This window comes from Mustela putorius, unplaced genomic scaffold (assembly GCF_011764305.1).
Source record: "Mustela putorius furo isolate JIRA1106 unplaced genomic scaffold, ASM1176430v1.1 tig00003836_pilon_pilon_pilon, whole genome shotgun sequence".
Classification (NCBI taxonomy): Eukaryota; Metazoa; Chordata; class Mammalia; order Carnivora; family Mustelidae; genus Mustela; species Mustela putorius.
This window is the reverse complement of record NW_025421989.1, coordinates 30,962,082-30,975,062: the sequence shown is the minus strand read 5'-3', so window position 1 is coordinate 30,975,062 and position 12,981 is coordinate 30,962,082. Positions and strand designations below refer to the sequence as shown.

Sequence of the window (12,981 nt, the reverse complement as noted above, 5' to 3'; positions counted from 1 at the left end):
TGGCTCAGGTCATGATCCTGGGGTCCTGGGATCGAGCTCTGTGTCACACTTCCTGCTGGGTAGGGAGTCTGCTTCTCCCCTCTACCCCTCCCCCTGTCTGTGCTTTCTGTCTCTCATACTCTCTCTTGCGCTCTCTCTCAAATAGATAAATAAGATCTTATAAAAAATATTCTTATCTATACTTCTTAATTATATTTAATATTATTACTAGGTAGAAAGATGGATATGATATGGCTCCTGCCTCCCAGAAATTCTTATCTGGTGGTGGAAATAGATATCCATAAATCATCTCAGTGCAAGGTACACTCTGATATATGGAAAATTTAAACAAAGTGCTGGGGAGCATGGTGGAAAGAGATTAATCACAGCAGTGTGGATCTGAGAGGTCTTAGGAGATATAAGGTTTATTCAAACCTTGAAGGATGATCTGGGATTTATCAGCCAATATGGGTGCAGGAGGGCATTCCAGCAGGTGAAACAACCCTAATTTAAACACAGAAGAGACAATTTCTGTAAATAATGAATAGAGAGGAATGTTTGGAGGGTGTGTGGAAGGAATGTAGGATAACATACAGGCAGAATTTGTAGGGCAGAGATTTTGTTTAGCTTCTTATTGCAGTGGGAGCCTTTGAAGATTCAGGAGTCAAGAGGCATGAGTCAATAAATTTAGAAATCTGGAGGTAATATGTAAAACACATGGTCAGGGAGAGATAGAGCAGTTAAATCTGGGAGATCATCTAAAGGCTTTTTGTACCGATTTAGATCATGGAACAAAAATCTTTCCTGTAAAGGTTCAGAGACTGAATGTTTTATGCCCGCAGGTCATCTGGTCTCTGTTATAGCTGCTGAACTCCCCTATTATATAGCACGAAAGCAGCCAGGGACAATACCTAAGTGAATGTGAGTGACTGTGTTCCACTGAAACTTTATTTACAAAAACAGTTGGAAAGCCAGTTTTGGCACACAGGCCTGTTGACTCCTGTTCTAGATCATCAGTTATTAATGTAAGTACCTTATTTTCAGTTTCCCATAAAGCAAACTCTGAGATAGGGATTTGAATGCATATAATTTATTCAGAAGCTGGTCTTAAGAAACACTCTGAAGTGGGCAAGTAGGACCCTGAAGAGTGAAAGCCAATAAAAGGTAGAATTAGAAACAGATTACTCCTGAAATCTGGACTACCTCACTAGGGGCATTATCAGAGAATATGTAGAATACCCCTCAGAATTGTCACCCTGTGGAGTCAAGAAGCTGGATATGTATTCACTATATCTCATGCTTCATTATCTGAGGGACTCTCTTGAGATATTATCCCCTAGATATTTCTGCGATAAACAGGCTACGTATGCTCCCATGACAAAGAATGTCTTCAAACAGAGAGATGCAGGAAAACAGTATGTATGGGAACCATTGTGGAGAGCAGGTGGGCTAGGAATACTATGTGCTTCAGTGGGTATCACAGCGTATAGGTAAGTAAGGAAACTTTTTTTTTTTTTAAGATTTTATTTATTTGACAGAGAGAGAAAAATCACAAGTAGGCAGAGAGGCAGGCAGAGAGAGGGGAGAAAGCAGGTTCCCTGTGGAGCAGAGAGCCCGACGTGGGGCTCGATCCCAGAACCCTGGGATCATGACCTGAGCCGAAGGCAGAGGCTTTAACCCACTGAGCCACCCAGGTACCCCAGTAAGGAAACTTTTTTAAGAGAAGGTGAAGGTGAAATGTGTTCCTTCACTGACCTCCAATCAAGATCCACATGTCTGTGGGAGGAACATTTATTTTAAAGCTGACTTGGTATAGAATAAAAGTAGAATGGGTACTCAAAATGAAAGTTAACGGTAGATGGAACTAAGTCTGTGAGGAACAGGAAGACAGTTTTAAAAGAAATAAAAGGTAAAATGGTCTGTCACAGGTTAGGTTCCAGAGAAAGCAGTTTTGAAGATGGGGTTTATCATGCAAGATGCTTATTAGAAACTGCTGTTGGTATCATCAAGTGTGGGGGGTGTGCAAAAAGGGTATGAAATAAAAGTGGGAAAGTTTCATGTTGAGCTGTGATACAATCCCAACAAAGGCCTCAGCCTCATGGGGAACACTAAAGCTGAGGTCACCCTCCAGAACTGCTCCCAGTCAGGGCAAATGGGTCAGGTCTTTATAGCCCTGTGTTGATCAGTCACTGGAAGTTGGTTTGCTTTGGAAGGAGGCATGATATTGGAAGACGCCATTTTCTTCAGCTGAGGGAAACCCGAGAGAAAGTTTATAGCCAAAAGGACCCCATAAGACCCCAGCAGCTGGGGGAATATTCCTGGTTGCTACTTGACAATTTCCACCACAGGTACATTTGATGATGATTGGATAGGGAAAGATGAGGGAGAAAAAAGAGCCAAATATGGTAATGGTGCTGAAAGACCCTAAGGAAGGTGACACCATTAACTTAAAGAGGGAAAAAAAATTCGGAGGATTAAATCCCCTCTGAATAAAATATTCAGAGGATAAAATTCAGAGGTCAAAATTACTTTTTCTTTAACAACACATTTCAGGAAATGAAAATATATTAAATAAGTTGTCCTCAACATGAAAATATGAAAGCTAATTTCACAAATACCACATTATCTCAATGAGAGGAAGAGAAGCAAATCAAAGCAAGCAAGCAAACACTGTGTGTGAAGTTCATTTTTCTTAAGGCCATGGCAGATACGATGTTAATGATATCACACTTTAAGACAGGATAAAAGTTAAGATTCTCTTGAATAAAGATAAATAAAGTGACCTCACTGGTGTGGATATGAATTGTAATTTGAAAAGCTTATTTTCCTGTCCATTATTACATAATTGATACAAAACAAACTGTAGAAATGTAGTACTATGGCCCGTTACTCACTTGAAGTAGTGAAATATGCAAGTAGATTTCCATTTTTGTCAGGAAGAAGTTTGTTTTGCACAAGACAGAAATTTAAGTGAATATGATTGGGCCTAAGTGGTTAACTTGTGCTTTAGTAACAGCAATCCTTAAATTTATTTTGATTGCAATGACATAATATGATTCATAAACGTAATTTAAAGATGGTTATAAAAGATGCATGTTCATAAGATAGAGAGAGTTCACTCCTAATGCAGTATTATGAAAATTAACCAGCTAGAGGTTGTACAATGTGGTATAACCTGTACATCATTTTTCTGATAATTTTCTCTGGTTATTCTTTAATATTCTATGTAGATCATAAGTCTGAGATGTGTGTCTCTGGCATGACAGTTCTGAATTTCTTATGAGGATGTTACTCCTATCAGCTCGATGCCCTCAGCTTGTGAGTATCAGGGCAATAATATATGTTAGAAAGGAAAATTCTTATAACAATAAGCAGGTAAGTGCTTAAATTTATAGGGCCACCTTCAGGACCGCATTTCTGTGTTATCAGTTCCCTACTTCTGGAACCTGCTGTGTACAGTGTAGCTGTTTTGAGCCTATTTTTTGGACACAGATCCCTTTCGCAGTCTAAAAAATACAGACTCAGAATACTGTTTGTATATAAACACAAATGTATAAATAGCAAAGGAAAACAATAATTTGGAAACAGTGCTATCAAAATAAAAATGAAATGCATTTGTGGTATAGTATATGTCCGCCTTAACACAATGAACAACATGATATAGAGAGTGGTCCCATAATTTTTATCATTTCAAGATGTGTGATGTAACTGTTACGTGATTTCAGAATACCCAGAATGTTTACTGGTGACCTAGTCATAGATCCTTCTTCCTTGTTAGGTTGCCCACATTCATACTTGAAGAAAATGATACATTTCAGTGAGATGTTAGTGAAAAGATAAATGTTATTTTTTTCCTTTCAAATCCTCTGAATCCTATACCTGGGCACCTCAGGGGTGCAGACTGTGAATGCTGGGTTGGAGAGCAATGGCAGACCCTGCTGTACTACCTTCTGCTAGGGCCACATCTCATGGTGGATTTGGTGTTGACAAGTCAGTCTAGTGGTCCCTCTGCACCATCGATTTCAAATCCTCCCCTTGAGGGCATTCCTTTGATGTAAATGAGGCTAGATGGTGAAGGAATGTAAATTTTAGAACAAGAAGTTTAAACTTGAATCCATAGACATTTTTCAGCCTCCAATACTCTTCTTATAATATGCCAGTGTGATCCAAGTAGGGGTTTATCCTTAAAACTCCCTTAGTGGTAAACAAGATGGCTTGCAACAGAGGCCAGGGTTGAGTAAAAACAAGGAAGAAATATGAGTTATCACTAGCTCTGTCCTGATCTTAAGAATGAAGAATGAATTAAGAAGCAGTGTGATGAATTACCAGGACTTGATTAATGTGGAATTTGGATAAAGTGTCAAAACTCTCACTGATAATATTTCCTGGCGAGGTAAATAGGAAAGTTGTTGCAATACAAACAAAAGCAAAGAAATGAGAAGTTTAGATATGCCTGAGGAAGACATGTTATTTCTTTGATTTAGTGGTTGAGGCAATGACCTTGCCCAGGTCATGATCCTAGGGTCCTGGGATTGAGTTCCTCACTGGGGTCCCCGCTAAGTGGGAGTCTGCTTCTCTCTCTGGACACTTGTTCATTTTGATCTGAAGGTGGGAGATTGAGCTGGAGATCTAGGCTGGGAATGATATGTAACAAGATGCTATATGGAGTTATGAGTATGGTGAGATACTGATGTACAGTATCAGAGAAGAGCAGAGAGGTAAAACAAACCTTTGGAGGAATGCTACATGGAGGAGGAGTAGAGAATTTGTGAAAGAAGACCCCTAAACACAGAGGACAAAGTACTAGTATAGTGTTGCATAAGGTAAGCAGTTATAAGATGAACAATTCTGGGGCAGAATGTACAGCATGGTGACTATAGTTAACAATACTGTGTGACATATGTGGAGGTTACTAGAGAGTAAATCTCAAAAGATATTTTTCCTTTTCAAGATTTTATTTATTTGAGAGAGAAAGAGCATAAGCAGGGAGAGGGCCAGAGAGAGAAGCAGACTCCCACTTAGCAGGGACCCCAATGAGGAACTCAATCCCAGGACCCTGGGATCATGACCTGGGCCCAAGGCAGATGCTTAACTGACTCAGCCACCCAGGGGCCCAATCTCAAAGATTCTTACCACAAAAATAAATAATAATAATTATGGGAGGAGATTGATGTATTAACTAACCTTGTTGTGGCGATTGTTCTGCAATATACACATCAAACCATCATGTTGTGCACCTCAAACTTATACAATGTTATTTGTCAATGATGTGTCAGTAAAGCTGGAAAAAAAGAGAAAGAATTTGCCAAAGTGTCTTCCAAAGTGACTGTAACATTTCGCTGTTCCACCAGCTGAATGAGAGCTCCCATTGCTCCACATCCTTGTCAGTATTTTGGTGTTGTCAGTGTTTCAAATTTGGGCCATTCTAATATGTGTATAGTGACTCTCTCACTGTTGTTTTGAGTTTTACATTTTGGTCTGTGATCCATTTTGAATTCATGTTTGTGAAGAGTGTTAAGTTCTGTGTCTAGATTCATTTTTCCCATGTGGATTTCCAGTTGTTGGCACACTGTTTTTTTGAAAAGATTATCTTTGCTGCATTATATTTCCTTTGCTCCTTTGTCAGAGATCAGTTGATACTCATGTGGGTCTGTTTCCGAGCTCTACATTCTGTCTGATCCACCTATTTATCTTTTCTTTCACCAAAGCCACACTGTCTTAATTACTAGAGCTTGATAGTAAATCTTGAAGTTGGGTAGTGTCAGTCGTTCAAATTTGTTCTACTCCTTCAATAGTGTATTGGCTATTCTGTATCTTTCACTATTTTTTTTTTCTTTTTTTAAGTAAGCTCTAGGCTCAACTTGAACTTGAACTCATTACCCCAAGATCAAGAGTTGCATGTTCTACTCACTGAGCCAGCCAGGCACCCCCCTTTTGCTTCTCTGCATAAAGTGGAATCAGTTCATCGATATCCACAAAATAACTTGATTGAGTTTCATTGTGATTGTACTGAATCTATAGATTATTTGGAAAAATTATGCTGTTGAAAATTTAATATGTTGACCTTGGCCACAGCACGGTTGGAGTAGAGGATCAAACCAGACCCTGACTTGTGTCTCTTTCAAAGTCCAGACACCTTGACAAGGTTAAGGACGGGAAAGTTGAGTGCACTGAGAAAGGGTCTGTGCTATGTGTCATGCGCTCGCCTATGTGACTTTCCACACGCTCTCCCTACAGTAGGGAACAATGTGGCCAGGGTCCTGAATTCTTAGTTAGTCCTTTATGTGCCTGTACCTCCCATAACACACTCCCTGGTTGATTGTCTTGCTAATGGCTTTAGCCGAAACTACCTGGCATTACGAGGTTTGCTTGTAGTTAATGTAAACTTGTTATAGGAACTTGCAGTCATCTGACTAGCTCCTCCTATTCTGGTCTGCCTTATAAATGATTGTAAGATGTGGAATAAAATTGGCACTGTTGGACATCATCCTCAGTGTCCCTCCTGCCCCCATCTCTTTGTCTCTTAATTTCTTTTCACCATCCTCTTAGCCCTTACAGTGCACTGGCCGCGACACTACCCCCGAAGGAAGCCCGATATGGGGCTCCAACCCAGGGTTCTGGAATCATGACCTGAGTTGAAGGGAGACACTTAACCAACTGAGCCACCTAGGGGTCCCTACCCTGAACATCCTTAATAACAGTAGTCTGAAATTAAATCCTATTACTCATGACCTTTGATAGAAACAGTCAGTTAAGCTTGTAGCTCCAGAAAATAAGTAACAATGATCTATTTTAACATAATCAACAAATACCTTCTATTTTTGTTCAATAGGAGCTATAAGTGGTTTTTTACTTGCTGAAAAGTGATTGTATTCATTTAGTTCTCGCAAGTGTGAATTATAGCTGCAACACATTTCTGAAAATTTGCAATTCAGAAGTTAGCGCACTGGAAAGAGATCTATTATGACATTGGCACAAGAAAGCCTCATCCAAACAATTGCAAACAAGCTTTTATTCAGCTTTGGTAAAGACTTGACATCAGAAAACTTCTGTTTAATGTCTAAATAAAATGTTTAATGTGAGCACAATAAAGTCGTTCTTATGTTAGGCCTACATTAAAGCAAGATAGAAATAGTTTTTATAGTCAACATTCTGCCATTCTCTGAAATGATAAACTTTCCAGAAAGATATTTATTACCAGTTGCCATCTTTAAAATGACAAATTCAGTTCAAAATTTGATTTCTAATACTATGTGTAATGAGAAATGCCACTTGCCCTGTACATTTTTAAAAAGTGATGCCGAACAAAAGTACTACCATTTGATTTTGTACTTTCATTTAACTTTCGGAAGGATATTTATGTTATCCACCACATTGTAATGGCAAAATGGCGTGCCTCATACTTTGCAATTTTCTATTTAACTACTATTGCAAAAAGAACGTATTCAGGAGCCAAACAATTTGGTTTTCAATGCTTCCTTAAAGTATCCCTTTGAAAACATTTCAAGGCAAAGCAAAGTTATGTATTTCACTTGATTTTTAGCATTATCCTTGTTCTTAAGACAATATCCTATAATCATAATAGTTGACCTGAGAAAAACATTTTTTTTTAAATGATTTCATTTGTTTAGTTATTTTAGAGAGAGAGCAAGAGAGAGCATGAGAGGGAGGAGAAGCACAGGGAGAGGGACAAGCAGACTCACCACTGAGCAGGGAAACAGAGGCAGGGCTCAATCCCACCACCTTGGGATCATGACCTGAGCCAAAATCAAGAGTTGGAAGCTCAACTGACTGAGCTATCTAGGTGCCCCTGGGAAAAACATTTTTTTTTTAAACATAAAGCTTTTATAACAAGCTTATTCCATTTTTAATTCTATAAAATATATTTTAAATATTATTTTCTAACATTTTAATAAATGGAGAAATCCTTTCCTTTCTTTTTAAAGGTTTATTTACTTATTTTGGAGAGAAAGAGAGAGAGAAGTGGGGATGGGGGGGAGGGACAGGCGGTGCGGGGAGAGAATCCTGAAGCAGACTCCCAGCTGAGCATAACCTAGATGGGGGCTTGAATCCAGAACCCTGAGGTCATGACCTGAGCCAAAATCAAGAGTCTGCTGCTTAGCCGACTGAGCCCCCAGGCACCCCCTTCTCTTTCTTTTTAATGAGACATCTTTGAGATTTCTCTTCCTTCTTGAATATAAGCCAAACTATATGTTACATACTGAGCAATCCATCCTTTCATTTTTGTCAGTTAAATGATGTGCAGCTATTTCAGGGCTTCCAACAATATTGTAATAACTGAGAATCACTTTACATAAGCACTACTTTTAGTTTATTTTCTGTATCATAAGAATATGTAATATTTTCTCAAAAATGATTTTTTAAAAATCAAAGCTCATCATCACAATATGATTGATTCCTATAATCTCATGTTATGTGAGAAACAGACTCTGAATCTCCTACCTACCACTTCTTGTCTCTGAGATCTGGGTCAGGTTACTCTACCCCTCCCATCCTCAATTTCCTCACCCATGGAATGATAATATAAATAGTCCCTACATAATCGGCTGTTGGGCCATCAGTGGTTGATAGTGCGTGAAGCTCCTAACATAGAACATGCAGAGGTACTAAATAAATATTAGGTCTCCCCATTATGCTATGCAATTGGATAAATGTGACCTCAGGCCTCAATTATATTATTGTCCAGTTGTGTAACCTTGAGTTATTTAGTTAACCTCACTGAATATCTGGTTTCTTATTTGCAAGATAGATAATATTTAACTTTTGGGGATAGGCATGGGCAGTAAATAAGAATAAATGAAATGTGCTTAATGTGCTTATCTAATAGGGGCTCAATTAATATTTGTCACTCTTATTTAATATGCTAACTCCCATCTCCACCCTATCTCTGACCCTCACATTTTGGAAAAACTTTGTATTTCTGTGCCATACTGTCTCTCTTCGGTGTTGAAAGAAACCTAGTGATGCTCTTTTGTGGGTATTGCGGCATGGCAACAAGAACAGCTGAGTTTCCCCTGACACCCTCTGTTAGACTGTTTGGGAAGTCCTGCACTGGAACCAGTGCAAGTGCCAGAAGTTTTTGGAGACAGTGGAGCTGCAGGTTGGTCCCTCTGAAGGATCAACTTTTCTCAGGCACTGTCAGGCTTAAGTGCTGGCCCCAAGTTGTCTATATGTGTTTTGGGGGACCAGCAGCATTGTGATGAGGGCAAGGCTGTGGATAGTCCCCACATGGACATCAAAGGCTGAAGAAACTCACCAAGAATAAAAAATTAGTCAAGAAGCTGTGATGCCATTTTTGGCTTCAGAATCTCCGATCGAGCAGATCCCATGAATCGTGGGCCCAGGCCTGAATGAGGCTGGCAATTTTCCTTCCTTGCTGACCCACAATGAGAACATAGTGGCCAAAGTGGATGAAGTGAAGTCCATGATCAAATTCCAGATGAGGAAGGTGCTGTGTCTGGCAGTGGCCATTGGCCACATAAAGATGATAGGTGATGAGCTTGTGTACATCCACTTAGCTGTCAATTTTCTGGTGTCATTTCTCAAGAAGAATTGGAAAAATGGCTGGGCTTTATACATTAAGAGCACCAGGGGCAAGGCCCAGGGCCTGTGCTAAGACACAGCTTAATAAATTGTAGTGCTGGGGTGCCTGGGTGGCTCAGATGACTGGGCGTCTGCCTTTGACTAAGGTCATGATCTCCAGGTCCTAGGATCCAGCACCATTTGGAGCTCCCCGCTCAGCAGGGAGTCTGCTTCTCCCTCTCCCTCTGCCTCTTCCCCAGCTTGTGCTCTCTCTGTCTCTCTCTCAAATGAATAAATAAAATCTTAAAAAAAAATCCTAGTGCTACCATTAGAAAAAGAGAAAGAAAAGAAAGAAAGAGGAAGGGAGGGAGGAAGAGAGAAAGAAAGAAAACTAGGTTTCTTTGTGACCATAGCATCACAGAAAATGCTAAGGTATTATCTAATGTAAGCTTTTGCTTTTTCTGTCTTCTCTTTCTTTCCACTATTCTCTTCTTAGTTTGGCAGGCAAATGCCTAAAAATTATAGCCAGATGGTTATACATCCCTTTTTTGAAAACTCTCTAACATGATATGCGTATATGGTGGATTTTGGACTCTGTCTTCCACCTTCTTCTAGTTTGTCTCACTGAGAAAGCCAGGAAGCACAGTGTAAGTTTGTCTGAGATAGCATTTGTATTTTGTTGTCCTGTTCCAATCACCAGTGTGGTCTGCTGCATAGATGTAGAAGCATAAAAACCAATCAGGTGTCACTGGTTTTTCTTTATCTTTGTTTTTCAAGATTTTATTTATTTATTTGACAGAGAGAAAGAATGAGAGAGCGCAAGCAGGGGGAGCAGCAGAGGGAGAGGCAGAAGCAAGTTCCCCGCTGAGCAGAGGGCCCGACATGGGGCTTGAACACAGGACCCTGGGATGATCACCTGATCCAAAGGCAGATACTTAACTGACTGAGCCACCATGTGCCCTGGCCCCAGGTTTTTCAGTTTCTCAAATGGTTGCTACAAACCATTTCATTGCTCTTTCAGAGGAGAGGAATTAATTGCAAAATCAGGGCTTTGAGGTACTTAGAGAAAGGAGAGTAGTTTTGCTTGGGTCTTGTCATGGTCCTTTGGACTCTCCTCTTTGCTTTTGCTTTTTCCGTCTCTGCTTCCCCAGGTGGCTCTGATGGTTCATGATAACTCCAGCCACCTTCATGGTGTTACCCTCCAAGGCTGGTGACTGATTGACCTTTTCTTCCTGCTCTCATCGTTCAAATCAAGAGAAGTTCATTTTTTTTAAAAGATTTTATTTATTCAGGGAGAGCACAAGAAGGGGGAGAGGAAGAGGGAAAGGGAGAAGCAGATTATCCACTGAGCTGGGAGCACAAAGTGGGGCTCAATCCCAGGACTCTTGACATCATGACCTGAGCTGAAGGTAGATGCTTAACCATCTGAGCCACCCAGATACACCAAGATATGTTCTAATTGTAGCCCCAGATGATGGGCTAGATAAATTCATTCATGTTAGTGAATCAGTGAGTAATGATGTATTCTATATTTTCTGTTTTTGCATAAGACAATCTGTCCTTTACCTACCCAGGCAGCATTAGCCTCCAGACCAATACCTGTACAACAGCAGGAATCCTGTCAGTAGTGAGTGGAGGAAGAAATACCCTTCAAAACCAAAATTGTTTCTAAATATTAAAAGATGTATTCAGGGGCGCCTGGGTGGCTCAGTGGGTTAAGCCGCTGCCTTCGGCTCAGGTCATGATCTCAGGATCCTGGGATCGAGTCCTGCATCGGGCTCTGTGCTCAGCAAGGGCCTGCTTCCCTTCCTCTCTCTCTGCCTGCCTCTCTGCCTACTTGTGATCTCTCTCTGTCAAACAAATAAATAAAATCTTTAAAAAAAAATGTATTCAGTGATATAATAATAGGAGTGCAATTAAACATGAATACTATCAAGGAAGATATACCAACTGAAGGAAAGCATAAATTTGACAACTGTATCTACCTTGTCAGGCCAAGGAAAAGATGCTCTTGCAACTCCACCGTTTACCATTAAGTCCACACTTAATTGGCACAACATTAATTTGCATTCTTGATTATGTGTTAGAGACTTAGTTCTTCCTGGCAATGCAAGACAGGCTGTAGATGCTCTACTGAATATAAATTCAGGTCGCTTTAGGAAGAAGGCTGTAGTGGCTGATGAAACCACTCGACATTTTGTTTAAAGTCTTTGTATCTGAATTTTGAACAACCGGAATATATTTTGCATTTATATTGAGAAGATAAAATTCGTTGTGTGTATGCATGCATGTGTGCGTGTGTGTGTGTGTCTGTGTGTCTGTGTGTGTGTCCTATTTGGGCAATCAGAAAGAATTTGTGCATGTTGTCAGTGGTTATTTATATTCAGATGAAAAGGTGATTTGACAAGCTTTTCTCATGTAAGGCATTTATGTAAGAATCTCAGATATAGGAGTTTATCATAAGCTATTTATTTATACATCATGCATTTTTTTAGAAACTCGATTTCAAGTTCAAAGCACCCTTCACAACTGCTTTCCTAATATGTGAGTAATTAAACTAACCTATTGGAATTAGTAGGATGAGAAGATTCTTGAGCAATTCTGAAACTTTAAAACTAGAGGCTTTATATGGAAGCTTAGAAATCCACTATCACAGTGCAGTGGATCCAAATAGATGAGTACAATTGCATTCGACACTTGTGAAACATACTTGATGTGTTAGTCACGGTTCTCTAGAGAAGAAGAATCAATAGGATATATATAGATTTATAGAAAGAAATTTATGTATTTTTATTTTTTTATTTTTTAAAAAGATTTTATTTATTTACTTGACAGAGAGAGAGAGAGAAACAGGGAGCACAAGCAGGGGGAGCAGCAGAAGGAGAGGGAAAAGTAGGCTCCCTGCTGAGCAGGGAGCCCAATGTGGAGCTCAGTCCCAGGATTCTGGGACTATGATCTGAGCTGAAGGCAGACACTTAACTAACTGAGCCACCCAGGTGCCCATAGAAAGAAATTTATTATGAAGAATTGGCTCATGCAGTTATGGAGGCTGAGAAATCCTATGGCCTGCCATTTGCAGCATGGAGACCCAAGAAAGCTGGTGATGAGTTTCAGTCCAAACCCAAATGCCTGAGAACCAGAGGAGCCAAAGGTGTAAACCCTAGTTGGAGGAAGGCCAGAGAACCAGGCACACTGATACTGGAGAGCAGGAAAGAAAAACATCCCAGCTCAAGCACAGAGCAAATCCGTTCTTCCTCTGCTTTTCTTTTTTCTTTCTTTCTTTCTTTTTTTTTTTTTTAGAGAGAGAGAAAGAATAAAGAGAGCAGAATGGGGGGAGGTGGCACAGAAAGAGAGGGAGAGAGAATCTTTTGGCAGGGGTGGGGGGGTGGGGGGTGTGATTCTTAAGGAGGCTTCATGCTCAGAACAGAGCCTGACACCATGCTCCAGCTCACAATCCTG

General features: G+C 40.1%; 1 pseudogene; it reads left to right on the top strand.

Moving 5' to 3' along the window:
- The window catches only part of LOC101675018, a 63,863-nt pseudogene extending 54,247 nt beyond the window's left edge, over positions 1 to 9,616 (top strand).
- Positions 9,617 to 12,981: the final 3,365 nt, after the last annotated feature.